The following is a 13,553-nucleotide window of genomic DNA, read 5'->3' on the forward strand; positions in this document are numbered from 1 at the left end:
TTTTTAGAGCTTGGCTCACAAGGCTAATAAGTCTGTGTTCGCTACAATATTTTGCATGGCATTTCTTCGGAATGGTAATAAATGTTGATTTTAGCCAATCTTGCGGGAATCGGCATGTATCATATACATGGTTAAATAATTTTGTTATAATTTCTATATTTTCTTCATCTATTAGTTCTAGGATTTCCGAGGGAATCTCGTCCGACCCACAAGCTTTCTTATCTCTCAGACAGTTTATAGCAGTTTCAACTTCTCTTCTACTTATTGGTGTTCCTGTAAGAGGATGTTGCGTCTGTTCTTCAAAAGTTGTTCTATGTTCATCTGTAAAAATTTGTTTTATATAATCTCCCCAGATATTTTTCTTTTCTTCTATGTCAAAAACAGGATCATTATTATTGTTGTAAAGTACTTTTGAGGGAGTTTTGCGGTATACACCAGCAAGTTCTTTTAACTTTCTATGGAGATTAAAATCGTCGTGAAGGCTTTTTAATCTTTCAATCTCCTGACATTGTTTAATTATGTGGTTGTTTTTTGCTATTCTTACAGCGGTTTGGATTTCCCTATTTAGTTCCCAATATCGTTCATAATTTATGTTTTTATGTTTTCGTCTCTCTTCCATCAAGTTGAGAATATCCTGTGTCATCCACTCTTTCTGTTTAGATATTTTGTGGTATCCAAGGGTATTATCCGCTAGGGGCTTGAGCGTAGTCCTTAGTGCGTTCCACAAGTCGTCAACGATTTCAATATTTATGTTTCTCAGCTCTTGATTTATTTTATCTCGGAAATTCGCTTTGAATGTGGTATTTTCAAGCCATGCCACATCGAGTTTACGGCGAATCTTTCGTTTTTTGCTCGTGGCAATTTTTATGCGCAATTTCATCATCAGAAGATTGTGGTCTAAAGGAACATCAGCACCTGGATACGTTGAACATTTCATAACCGAAGATCCGTATCTGGTATTAATTAATATAAAATCTATTTGATTTCTCACAATAGTGTCCCTTCTATCTTGCGGTGATTTCCACGTGTATAGTCTTCTTGGGGGAAGACAGAACATTGTATTTGTTACCATCATTTTATGTTCCTGACAAAACTGAATTAGTCTATCACCCCTTTCATTTCTTTCGCCAAGACCGTATTTTCCTGTTATACCTTGGCACTTTTCTGCTCCTATTTTAGCGTTGAAGTCGCCTTGAATTATTGTTATTTCGTGGCTCTTTGTCATTCTTAATAAGTCGTCGATTTCCTCGTAAAAAGATTCAATTTCATTATTGCTTTTGTCCGCAGTAGGTGCATATACTTGGATTATGTTTATATCAATTGGTTTACATTGAATTTTAAGCACCATAGACCGATCCGACTTCAAAATAGAACCCGTTACACTTTGCGCTATGTTACTTTTTACTATAAGTCCCACAACGTTTCTGTGATGTTCGGTAGAATTGCCAGAGAAGTATATTTTCGCGTTTTGGGAGCTAAATTCACCGTTATTTGACCACCAGGTCTCACTTATTCCGAGTATATCGATGTTTAATCTATTCATTTCCGCTATGGTGTTGGCTAGTTTTCCTGCTTCATAGAGACTGCTTATATTCCATGTTGCAATGTTTAAATGTTGTTTTTTACCTCCGGGGATTCTTAGCACCCTTGTATTGCCGGAGACTAAGGGCCGTGTATTTGTTTCATCACTCATGATTGTATGGTTTTCGAGGGAGAGATACTTCAGTGGTTTCCCGTTGCCTTCTGAAGGGTTAACTGTTTTCCTTCTACGTATTCAGCCGCTCCACTGGAGTACAGATGCTGTTTGCTGCCGATTACTGTAAGACAGACGGAGCTACCTGTTGGTCCGCGGGACGTATTTGATTTCCGTCCTACCACCCATACCACCACCCGTCCTACCACCCATATCTACCACCCTATAGGGGTTACAGGTTCCCGAAGGGTTCAATTAATTAATGGTATACAAATAACATTAATAGGTTTTTTAAATAGATCTTCTTATCAGCATCAGTCCTCGCCGTAAAATGTGTCCAATTGGTAACTTAATAAGGCAAAAGTAGAACAAAACTTTTTTAATGGGACTGAAGTTAATGTGTGATATATGGATATGTATGTACTTTGAAGAATAAGAAATACTGTAAATCTTTGAAACATAATCGAAAATGCCAAATAAGAGCTACTGTGATTAAAAATTCTGGGATGCACTAAAACGTAAACCTACATATGTAATATTCATTTGAAAGATTTTTTAGTTATTGCGTCAATTCTGTTGGAGAATTAGGTTAAAAACTTAAAAATACCAGGCGGAAATTTTGTATGGGGCTATACTGAACGTAATATCATATGCTGCATTTTATTCTGTTCCAAAATAGTATTGTAAACTCTCTCTATTAAAATTATATACTTTGTGTCAATATTTCATATAAAATCAACAAAAAACCCTTTAAAATAGTTTTATGTAACGCTACACTATATTTTTTAATTTCATGATTTTTGGTCAAGTTGGCCCCCCCCCCCCCGAAATGAAATCCTGCGTACGTCCCTGTGTGCCAGTATAGGTCGACGTCCTCAAATAGCCCCATAGGACCGTACCTTCCGATTTAAGGTATTTTGAAAGTTGTGCTCTCAATATACCACCGATATGACTGAAATTTAGTATTTAAACTGTCATGAGTATATTAAATATTGCAACAGAGAATTGTCAGTATAAGCCCTTTTCTTCAAATAACACCCATAGAAGCGTACTTCCCGATTTTCGGTATTTTGAAGGTTGTGTCATCAATATCCCATCGAAACGGATGATATTTAATAGTACGTTGGTGGTATAAAACTTTCCACCCGAAATTTTCCGGTATTGTTCCAAGTTTTTATATAGCCCCATAGAAAGTTCCCTCCCAATTGTCGGTATTTTGAAAGTTTTGGATACATTACTCAACGGAAATAAGTGAAATTTGGTATTAAGTCTTCGCTGGAGTTACGAAACTTTCCTCTAGAAATTTATCGGTACAGGTCAACGTGTTATACAGCCTCCATAGAACGGTGCTCCCGATGTTGTTAACTAATATTGGTCCATGTTTTGGAAAGAACACAAATGTCCCCCCATATGGACTGTTTTGAAGGGAGTATTATCAGTTAAGATGTATGTACTACTCCAGTAATAAAACGAAATTAAACTAATTGTTTCTATTCACTTCAAGACAGTTCGCGGTGGAGGGTATAAAAAGTTTGGCCCGGCCGAACTTAACGCATTTCTTACTTGTTTCTTAATATTTTCTTTTGGAAAAATTGTCTATATTTAATCGATTTTGATGCCCTATATGGAGTTCTTTTTACGTGGTCTGTTCAAAAGATAATTTCTACTAGTTTAGTGCTACAATATTGCCAAAGACGCCAAGGTCAAATTCCTAATCGTTTATGAGATAAATGTCCGATAAATTCAAAAAGCCGTAGTTTTAGCCCGGTTTAGATGAGGCTATAAAATCGGAACTGCATCTGAAGTAGCAGATCCCGGTCCGCGTTGCTGGCCCGTCGTAATGAGTTTTCATGAGAACTTTTAATAGACTTTATGCTTGATACTTCTTCGGTCCATTATCAAACCGAGGAGTTTTTAAATTTATCAACAGATTTTGCCTGTAGACTTTGCTAAGGACTTTGTCGGTTTTTTTTTGCCCATTGATGTTGTTTGGGATTTATTATGTCTTTATCCTAAAGCAATATAATTATAAAAGTTAAATAAATGGTTAAGTCGAATTTTCCCGCTAATTGAGACTTATATGTTTTAGTTTTTCATGGCTTATGGACCGTTGAAACTCACCATTTAAGGAAATTTGTAAATATATAGTTTTTCTTGATCGGGGCGCTACCACCGTTGTCTCGAAAATTTATTTGTGATGCTCTCATACATTTAGAAAATATAGCGATTATAAAACAATAGGGCCGCGAAATTCGTCTACAAATACATATGTATATAGCATTTTGGACCACGGAACATTCCTGAACATTTTCGTAAAATTGCATGAAATCAGGCTCAGTAGTTTTGGAAAAATAATGTATTTAAAAGGGTCATCAGTTTTAAAGACATAACATATTTCAAAAAGTGGGCGTGGTTCGGTATTTTGGCTCTAAATATGTATACACACAAAACCCATTGCCTCCCAAAATTTATGCTCGAACCGATATAACACTGTGCAATATTTTTAAGGTGATCTTGTGCAAACAATTCGAACTAAGGATTTTTTGAAAGTACAGAACCAAACGAAAAGAAACCCTAGTTGGGTTTTGTTGTGTCAGATCCAGCTCGGATTTTATGGCCTCATCTAAACATGGTTAAATATTGAGTTTTTAGAAAAAATCGGGGCTATATCTCTGGAACCATTGCGAATCTTCTTCTGACCTCTAAAACAAATTTGTTGATAAGGACAAGAATAACATATTTGTAGAAATAATGAACTCGAAAAACTAAATTTATTGCCTCAAATTTTAAAATATATGCAAAAATGCCACAGTTTTTGTACATTTCGCACCATATCTCCAAAATCGATAATTTTTTCTGAATATTTTCTTTTAGCAAAATATTCCCTAGAATGTAATACACAACTCTTTAGAACATGTCTTTGTTGTAAAATGCCTCTATCCCGTTGTTTTCAGTACATTTGTCAACGACGATTTAATAAAAATGTCAATAATGCAGTGAAATCCGAAATGCGAGAATAAACTGTTGGTGTGAACTGTGTTTGAAATACATGTTGTAAAAGATATGCTGCAAAATTCCGCTGAAACAACATGAAGTAAACATTTTACAGTTTTAGAATGTTCTAAAGAATTGTTGAGAACTTTATATGGAAGATTTTTGCAAAAGGTTACTTGGTTCAACTCCCAATAGTTTAGCCGATACTGACCAGAATATCAGCAATTATGTAAACTTTTCTATATTTTATAGATTTTGATGCCCTAGATGGAGTTTTTCTTATGTTTTTTCAAAAGATAATTTCTACTAGTTTAGGGCTACAATATTGCTAAAGATAGCAAGGCCAAATTTCTGTTCGTTTCTGAGATAAAGGCCTGATAAATGCAAAAAAGTGTAGATTTAGCCCAGTTTAGATGAGGCCATAAAATCCGAACTGGATCTGACAGGACAAAACCCTACTAGGGTTTTTGTAGTCTAAATATGTACTTTCAAAGAATGCATACTAGAAGTAGTTTGCATTTTCAGTGTTGCATAGTGTAATCATAAGGTTGGCTTAGATATATACCGTTTAAAAGAAAGGCGTGGGGAAGGTATCCCATCTCCTCCGAAATTCATAACATATACATAACAACGGCAAATATTGATCTGACACAACCACAATTGTCTCGCAAATTAATTTCCGATACATTCGGATATACATTTTAATATAGCATTTTAAAGAAATAGGGTATAGGGCAAATTCAACAAATTCAACAAAATATGTAGTCTGTTTTGTGCGGGGGCCATCTCTGAACATTCTCTGACAATTTCAGGAAAAAATTAGTTCAGTTCTTTTTGTAGAAAATATTGAAATTGAAATTTGAAAAAACTAAAATGGATTGGCAATTATTACATCATCCGGAAAATAAATTAACTAAACTGATGATCAAATAACTACAGCTCGGGAATTATATGACCATCCGAGCTAAATAATCTACCTTAATATTTTCTTCAGAAGAAGATTATTTAAATACGAAAGAGGATTTGAAAATGTTCAAATGTGACTATGTGCGTGAGGTATTTTAACGAATCACCTTATAATTAAGATTCTGTTTAATGTGAGGCGAAAACTCATCATAAAAAATGTTTTTTTTTGTGGCTGCACATGAAAAACGTTTGTATGTGAAAATTATACATATTACCAAAACAAAAAAAAAAATAACAAAAAACAGAACTTATTACACCCCCCTTATTCAGATTGTGGCTACGCACTTGATTCTATACGTGTTTTTTTATAACGATGAATTCAATTTTGTCTTCCACTCAATAATGTTATTTGTTTTACTCATTTCCTTTGAATTCAGTTGCCGTTTGATGATTAACGGGTGGAACTGTTGTAACGTTTAAGAAAAAAAATACTGAAAACTTTTTTACAAATGTTCATTCAATCCGGCACCGTCTATTTATCGAACCAATTCAAACTAATGACGCGAAAAAAAATAAAATAAAAAGAAACTAAACTGAAGTTTAATTAAAAATTAACAACAAATTTAAAAAAGTGTTACACTTCTTTTTTGAAAAAATCAACATATATTCGTGGTGAAAAAACGACCACACATTTTAACATTGGTTAACTTATCATGACCTAAAAATAAAATAAACTATGAAAAAGAATCAAATATAAATAAAAATCATAATTTGACCTTTCAAGGTTACTTTAAATTTTATTAAATCAGCAATACAAAAAAATAATCACAATGTGAAAGAATAACACTACAAGCTCAGATAGATAGAAAACAAGTATAAAGAAAAAGAAACAGTAAGGAAAGGATCAAAGTCGGGCGTGGCCGACTATACAATACCCTACACCACTGTGAATATGTAAAATATATATGGGAGCTAAATCCAAATCAGAACAGATTTTGATATAATTTTTCACATTTATTTGTAGACCAAATTCCGTCACATAGTTCAAATTTCATTGAAATAGGACAAATATGGCGTGTTTCGTGCATCAAATACCTCAAATCTGCCTAAAATATATATAATGTTATTAAAAGATAATTTACAAGAATTAGAACAATCTAACAATCGAAAAGAATAAAGTTTTTAAAGCTGAGATGAACACGCCGAGTGTATGTGTATGTTGAGTCATATTTTTATATAAAGGCACATACTCGGCGTCTTCATCTCCGTCTTAAAGACGCCCAATGTGTTCATGGATCATGGATGGCAATATTGTGAGAACAAAAAAAAAAAAAAATAAAAAATAAGAGGATTTTGCAACAACCAATAACTTATAAATGACCTAAGAGGAGTGATGAAAGAGAACACATACAACAGTGTTATATCTGTTTCCCTTCTACCTCTTTCATGTTCTTTTCCCTTCCTTTCCCCATCCTACCCCTTTTATCTCTTTCAGTATAAACGCAATGCTAAACGCGGATCCGGGAGTTTAGTGGCTGTCAACAACCAACGGCAACTACAATAATTAGAATGATGTCTCACATCTAACTGTCCATATGAATCAAGTTCTTAAAGCTGAGATGAACACGCCGAGTGCATGTGTATGTTGAGTCATATTTTTATATAAAGGCACATACTCGCCGCGTTCATCTCCGTCTTAAAGACGCCCAACGTATTCATGAATCGTAGATGGCAATATTGTGGGAACAAAAAAAGAAGAAAATAAGTGGATTTTGCCACAACCAATAACTTATAAATGACTGAAGAGGAATGATGAAATGGAACATATACCACAGCGTTCTGCTCCCCTTAAACCTCGTTCATGTCCTTTTCCCTTCCTTTTTCCCTCCTACTCCCTTTTATCACTTTCAGGATAAACACAATGCTAAACGCTGATCTGCGAGTGAAGTGGCCGTCAACAACCAACGGCAACTGCGCATCCCATAAACTAACCTACGCTACAGTAGCGTGCAAGAAAGTCTAACTTTGTCATGATCTGTTAATAAGAAGTTTGCATAATTACTATGAAAGAATTACAAATCTGCCACAATAATTTGGCGAAGGAAATTAAAAAAAATCTTAACAAAGATTTCAATGCAATTTTCGGCCCAAAATATATTAAGGCCTCTTGGAGCCATAATAGATGTGCGTATCTCTATTAGTCACTAATACAACTTTGGATTTAATTTATATCTTTCCATAAGAAACAGATCGTGTTTGTCAACATGAAGCATTAAACAACAACAACTTTTTTCAATCCCCCAGTGTCGGGTTCTATTTACCTGATTGAGTTGTTGGAATCTTCGACCAGGGGCCGTTCCAGCATATTTTTTCACCATGGGAGCGAAAAAATATATCTTGAAATGCCAGCTCCGAGCTCTTATAGTTCGTGGCGGAATAGAGAAGCACCCCTGAGCATGGATCTGTTCCTTTTTCTATGTCAAGAAAGGCTGCTAACATGTAACTTGAGCCCTCCATATTCCTCTCAATAAGACCTACGACGTCATTTATTGCTGTCTCCATCGATTTGCCTTTTATATAGGCATGTTGGGCAGGACTTATAGCAGTACTTCGAGGCTGGTTCTGATTCCAAGGTCCAACAGTCTTTCTAAGGTTTTTAGTAGAAAGGAAGATAGACTGATCGGTCTATAGTCTTTAGATAGTGTGTGACTTGACTTCCCCGCTTTGGGGAGGTTGAACGAATGAACGTATTGCGTTACAACGGCATAAAAAGTATTACATGATTATTATCACCGACAATATTTGAACTATGAGTCAACAATATACAAGGTGGCGCAAAAGTAATCTTCCGAAGTTTTTTGGTTGTAATTTAAAAAAAAAAAATGAAAAACTTTGATTTTTCTTGTGGATTATTTTTATTTGGTCTTTTAATTTTTTTTACATCAAGTCGAGAATATTACTTACTTAGCTGGCCTTTTACAGAACATTTGTTCCATAAGCCGAACTAAGAAAAAATCTCCAATCCTCTCTGTTTGCTGCTGTATTTTCCCAATCTGGGATATGTAGCTCTGTGATATCTCGTTTCACTTGTTCGCTCCAACGAAGCTTTGGCCTTCCAGATCTGCGAGAACCTCCATGCGGCCCGTATTTATACGCCTTTTTAGCGGGTTCATCATCACTCATTCTTATAACATGGCCTAGCCATCGCAATCGTTGTATCTCGATTCGTTCACCTATATTGATGTCATTGTATAGTTGATACAGCTCGATGTTCATACGACGCCGATATTCGCCGTCAACACAGATTGGCCCGTAGATCTTTCGAAGAATTTTTCTCTCAAACACACAAAGCACTGCCTTATCTGCTTGAGCAAGTACCCATGCTTCGGAACCATACATTAGCACGGGTAGTATCAGTGTTTTGTACAGTGTCATTTTTGTTTGACGAGAGGTGGCTTTATTCCTAAACTGCTTACTCAGCCCAAAGTATCATCTGTTAGCCAACACTATTCTTCTTCGTATTTCACAACTGATGTTATTTGTTGTGTTTATGGCGGTGCCGAGGTAGACGAAGTCCTTTACCAACATTCACAGATGGTGCTGTGTTTATGGACATATTACGCGTCGATACCATCAACATGGTTTTTACGCCGTTTACTGCCATACCAACTTTAGCAGATTCTCTTTCGACTTTTGCAAAGGTGTCAGTTACTTCCTTTACCGATCGACCCATGATGTCAATGTCGTCGGCATAAGCCAGTAACATGTGGCTGTTCGTGTATATCGTTCCATTTCTTTTGACTCGTATGACCTTTTCCAGAAAAATGTTGAATAGATCACACGACAGGCCGTCTCCTTGTCTGAAACCTCTTTTGGTAGTAAACTCTTCGGAGAGGTTCTTTCCAATTTTAACTGAGGATCTCGTCTCAGTTAATGTCATTCTACAAAGTCGAATGAGCTTTGCAGGAATACCAAAATCAGACATGGCTTGGAACACCTTTGAACGTATAGGGCTGTCGAATGCTGCTTTATAATCGACGAAAAGATGGACGGTGTCGATCTGCATTTCTTGGGTCTTTTCCAGGATTTGTCTCAAGGTAAATATCTGGTCAATGGTGGATTTGCCAGGTCTAAAGCCGCACTGATAGGGTCCAATAATTTCATTGATCATAGGCTTTAGTCTCTCACACAATATGCCAGATACTATCTTATATGCAATAGGGAGCAGACTTATGCCCCTATAATTGGAGCACACAGTCTTATCACCCTTCTTCTGGACTGGACATAGTATGCTCACGTTCCAATCGTCGGGTACGCGTTCTTCCTGCCAGATGGTGCTAACTAGCTGATGCATACACCTTATCAGCGTGTCGCCTCCGGTTTTGAACAGCTCGGCTGGTAGGCCATCTGCTCCTGCCGCCTTATTATTCTTCAGCCGGTTTATTGCTGTCCTTACCTCATCTTGGCTGGGCGGTATACATTCAATACCATCATCTGGGATTGGATCTGTGGTATCTTCGCCGTCTTCACTGCTATCGGATACCAACAGTTTGGAAAAATGTTCTTTCCATATCCTGAGCACACTATCTGTATCTGTTACCAAATTACCTTGTTGATCTCTACAGGAGGATATTCCTGTACCAAAGCCATCAGTTTGATGCTTCACTCTTTGGTAGAATTTTCGGACTTCGTTCTGTCTCCTGTACATCTCCATTTGTTCGCACTCCCTCTTTTCCATTTCTCCCTTTTTCCTGCGGAAAAGACGTTTCTCCTCTCTCCTTTTTTCCCGATACCTCTCTCGTGCGCTACGCGTTGCTACTGATTGTAAAGTAGCCCTATATGCCGCATTTTTTTCTTCGGTAGCAGCACGGCACTCCTGGTCATACCACGGATTCTTTGGTGGAGGTCTCTGGTATCCAAGTACTGATTTTGCGGCTGTTTGCATGGAGTGGGCAATATTTTGCCATTGTGCTGATATGTTATCGGGACGAGAAGCGCTATCATTAAGCAATTGGGTCAGTTGAGTGGAATATGCTGTGGCTATCTGTTGTGTTTGCAGCTTGGCGATGTCCAACTTTCGTGTTGTGTCTGTCCGTGCTTTATTTGCAGCGTTTAGACGGGTACGTACCTTTGCGGCAACGAGGTAATGGTCCGAATCTATGTTTACTCCTCGGAACGATCGTACATCCAACACGCTCGATGAATGTCTTCCATCTATCACAACGTGATCAATTTGATTTATTGTTCTTTGGTCTGGAGACAGTCAAGTGCCCTTATGAATATCGAGATGCTTAAATCTGGTACTGCTAACTACCATGTTTTTTGCCGCTGCGAAGTCTATCAGCCTCATTCCATTGTCTGATGTTTCACTATGTAGACTGAATTTCCCAACTGTTTGTCCAAAGATATTCTCCTTTCCACTTTTGGCATTAAAATCGCCGAGAACAATTTTAATGTCATGGGCAGGACAACGGTCATATGTTTCTTCTAAGCTCTCGTAGAATATATCTTTGGTCTGTTCGTCCTTGTCTTCGGTTGGGGCATGAGCGCAGATAAAGCTGATGTTGAAGAATTTTGCTTTAAATCGAATTGTAGCAAGTCTTTCATTCACTGGGGTGAAGCTGGAGACCAGATGTTTTAACCTCCGACCAACTACAAAACCGCAACCAAACTCATGCTTTGTGTCATGGCAGCTATAATACAGTGCGTCACCTTTAGGTGTTGTTGTGACATCTTTCCCAGTCCATCGTATTTCCTGTATGGCAGTAATATCGGCTTTGTACTTTCCAAGTACGTCTGCCAATACGAAGACTGCACCTTCTCTATAAAGAGTGCGAACATTCCAGGTGCAGATTCGCAGATCATGGTCCTTAAAACGTTTGCGGGGTTTTTCAACTTTAGAGGGGTTTGTTTTTCTTTTCTTTCGTTTTTTCATAGTAGGCTGTTTTTTTCTAGGGGAGGGTTACTAACCCGACGCCCAAACCCAAGTTTTTAACGTTCTTATGGGTGAAGGCGCAAGTCGAGAATATGATATCAGATAAATGGCCGCCGCCACAGTTTATTGTCTTTTGAGCCTATTTTATGCCATTTTCCATCACTTTGGCCAAAACTTCCGGCGATAGGTCCTCACATTCCTGTCGGATATTGTCTTTAAGAGCTGAAAGAGTCTCAGGCTTGTTGACATAAACCGGCGACTTCAAAAAGCCCCACAAAAAGAAGTCTGGAGCGCCTCATCACTCAGGATTATTTTTGATGAAAAATCATCTTCCTGTTGGTGGTGATTAAGGATGGCTTGATCGTATGTTAGAAGCGATTGGCGGTCAGCATCTAACAGCTGATGCACCGTCTGGACTTTGTACGGAAACATCTTCAAATCTTGTACCAAAATTCGCTGTAAAGACCGCCAACTGATACCCATTTGCGTGGCACGTCGTCTGGCCTTTGTCGACGGCGCTTCCATGACATCCTCGGCTACATCAGCAATATTCTCTTCAGAACGGATACTCCGGGGTCTGCCATGCATGGCAGCATCACGTGTTGTGCCAGTCTCTTCGAGGCGAGCGGCTAAACGTCTGCGAAGAAATTCACGTTGTGCCAAAGTCACCGACCGATTATTGGCCAAATAAATAGTCACCAATATTCCGCGTTCTGGAGCAGTGTAGCGTAACATTGTTTTTTAACGTGCGTTTTACATGTGTTTACTACACAAATGTCAAAACAGAACTGACATTAGGGGCCAATCGCAAAAATTATAGCATTTTCTGATAGGAGGATTACTTTACAATAATTAGAATGATGTCTCACATCTAACAGTCGATATGAATCAAATTCTTAAAGCTGAGATGAACACGCCGAGTGCATGTGTATGTTAAGTCATATTTTTATATAAAGGCACATACTCGCCGCGTTCATCTCCGTCTTAAAGACGCCCAACGTGTTCATGAATCGTAGATGGCAATATTGTGGGAACAAAAAAAAAAGAAGAAAATAAGAGGATTTTGCAACAACCAATAACTTATAAATGACTGAAGAGGAATGATGAAATGGAACATATACAACAGCGTTCTGCTCCCCTTAAACCTCTTTCATGTCCTTTTCCCTCCTACTCCCTTTTATCACTTTCAGGATAAACACAATGCTAAACGCTGATCTGCGAGTGAAGTGGCCGTTAACAACCAACGGCAACTGGGCATCCCATAAACTAACCTAAGCTACAGTAGCGTGCAAGAAATGCCAGCTCCGAGCTCTTATAGTTCGTGGCGGAATAGAGAAGAACCCCTGACCAGGGATATGTTCCTTTTTTACCCTCCACCATATGGAGCGTATAATTAAATTTGTCATTCCGTTTGTAACACATCGAAATATTCGTCGGAGACCCTATAAAATATATTATTGATCAGCATAAAATTCTATGTCGATTTGACCATGTCCGTCTGTCCGTCCGTCCGTCTGTCTGTCTGTTGAAATCAAGATACAGCTCGCAATTTTAAAGATAGAGAGTCAAAATTTGGTACAGAAGTTTTTATTACTTGCAGGATGGTAGGTATTGAAAATGGGATATATCGGTCCATGTTTTGATATAGCCCCCATAGAACGGTACCTCCCGATTTTCGGTTTTTTTTAAGGTTTTAGCTTCATTATCCTATCAAAATGGCTGAAATTTGGTACGTAGTCTTCTTTAGAGGTATAAAACTTTCCCCCAGAATTTTGTCGGTATCGGTCCACACCTTCATGTAGCCCCCATAGAACGGTACCTCCCGATTTTCGGTATTTTGAAGGTTTTAGCTTCATTATCCTACCAAAATGGCTGAAATTTGGTACGTAGTCTTCTTTAGGGGTATAAAACATTCCCCCAGAATTTTGTCGGTATCGGTCCACACCTTCATATAGCCCCCATAGAACGGTACCTCCCGATTTTCGGTATTTTGAAGGTTTTAGCTTCATTATCCTACAAAAATGG

General features: G+C 37.7%; 1 protein-coding gene across 3 annotated transcripts in view; it reads left to right on the plus strand.

The window, feature by feature from the left end:
- The first annotated feature begins 6,254 nt into the window (after positions 1-6,254).
- Positions 6,255-13,553, plus strand: part of Cp19 (Chorion protein 19) — a 34,447-nt gene continuing 27,148 nt past the window's right edge. The window contains exon 1 of one of the 3 annotated variants that reach the window (XM_073983224.1): positions 6,255-6,265. The gene's annotated coding sequence lies outside the window, so the exon portion shown is untranslated. The other 2 variants (XM_073983221.1, XM_073983222.1) reach the window with 2 other exon arrangements.

Source organism: Musca autumnalis, unplaced genomic scaffold, assembly GCF_047663935.1.
Source record: "Musca autumnalis isolate F117 unplaced genomic scaffold, ASM4766393v1 scaffold_4, whole genome shotgun sequence".
Lineage (NCBI taxonomy): Eukaryota > Metazoa > Arthropoda > Insecta > Diptera > Muscidae > Musca > Musca autumnalis.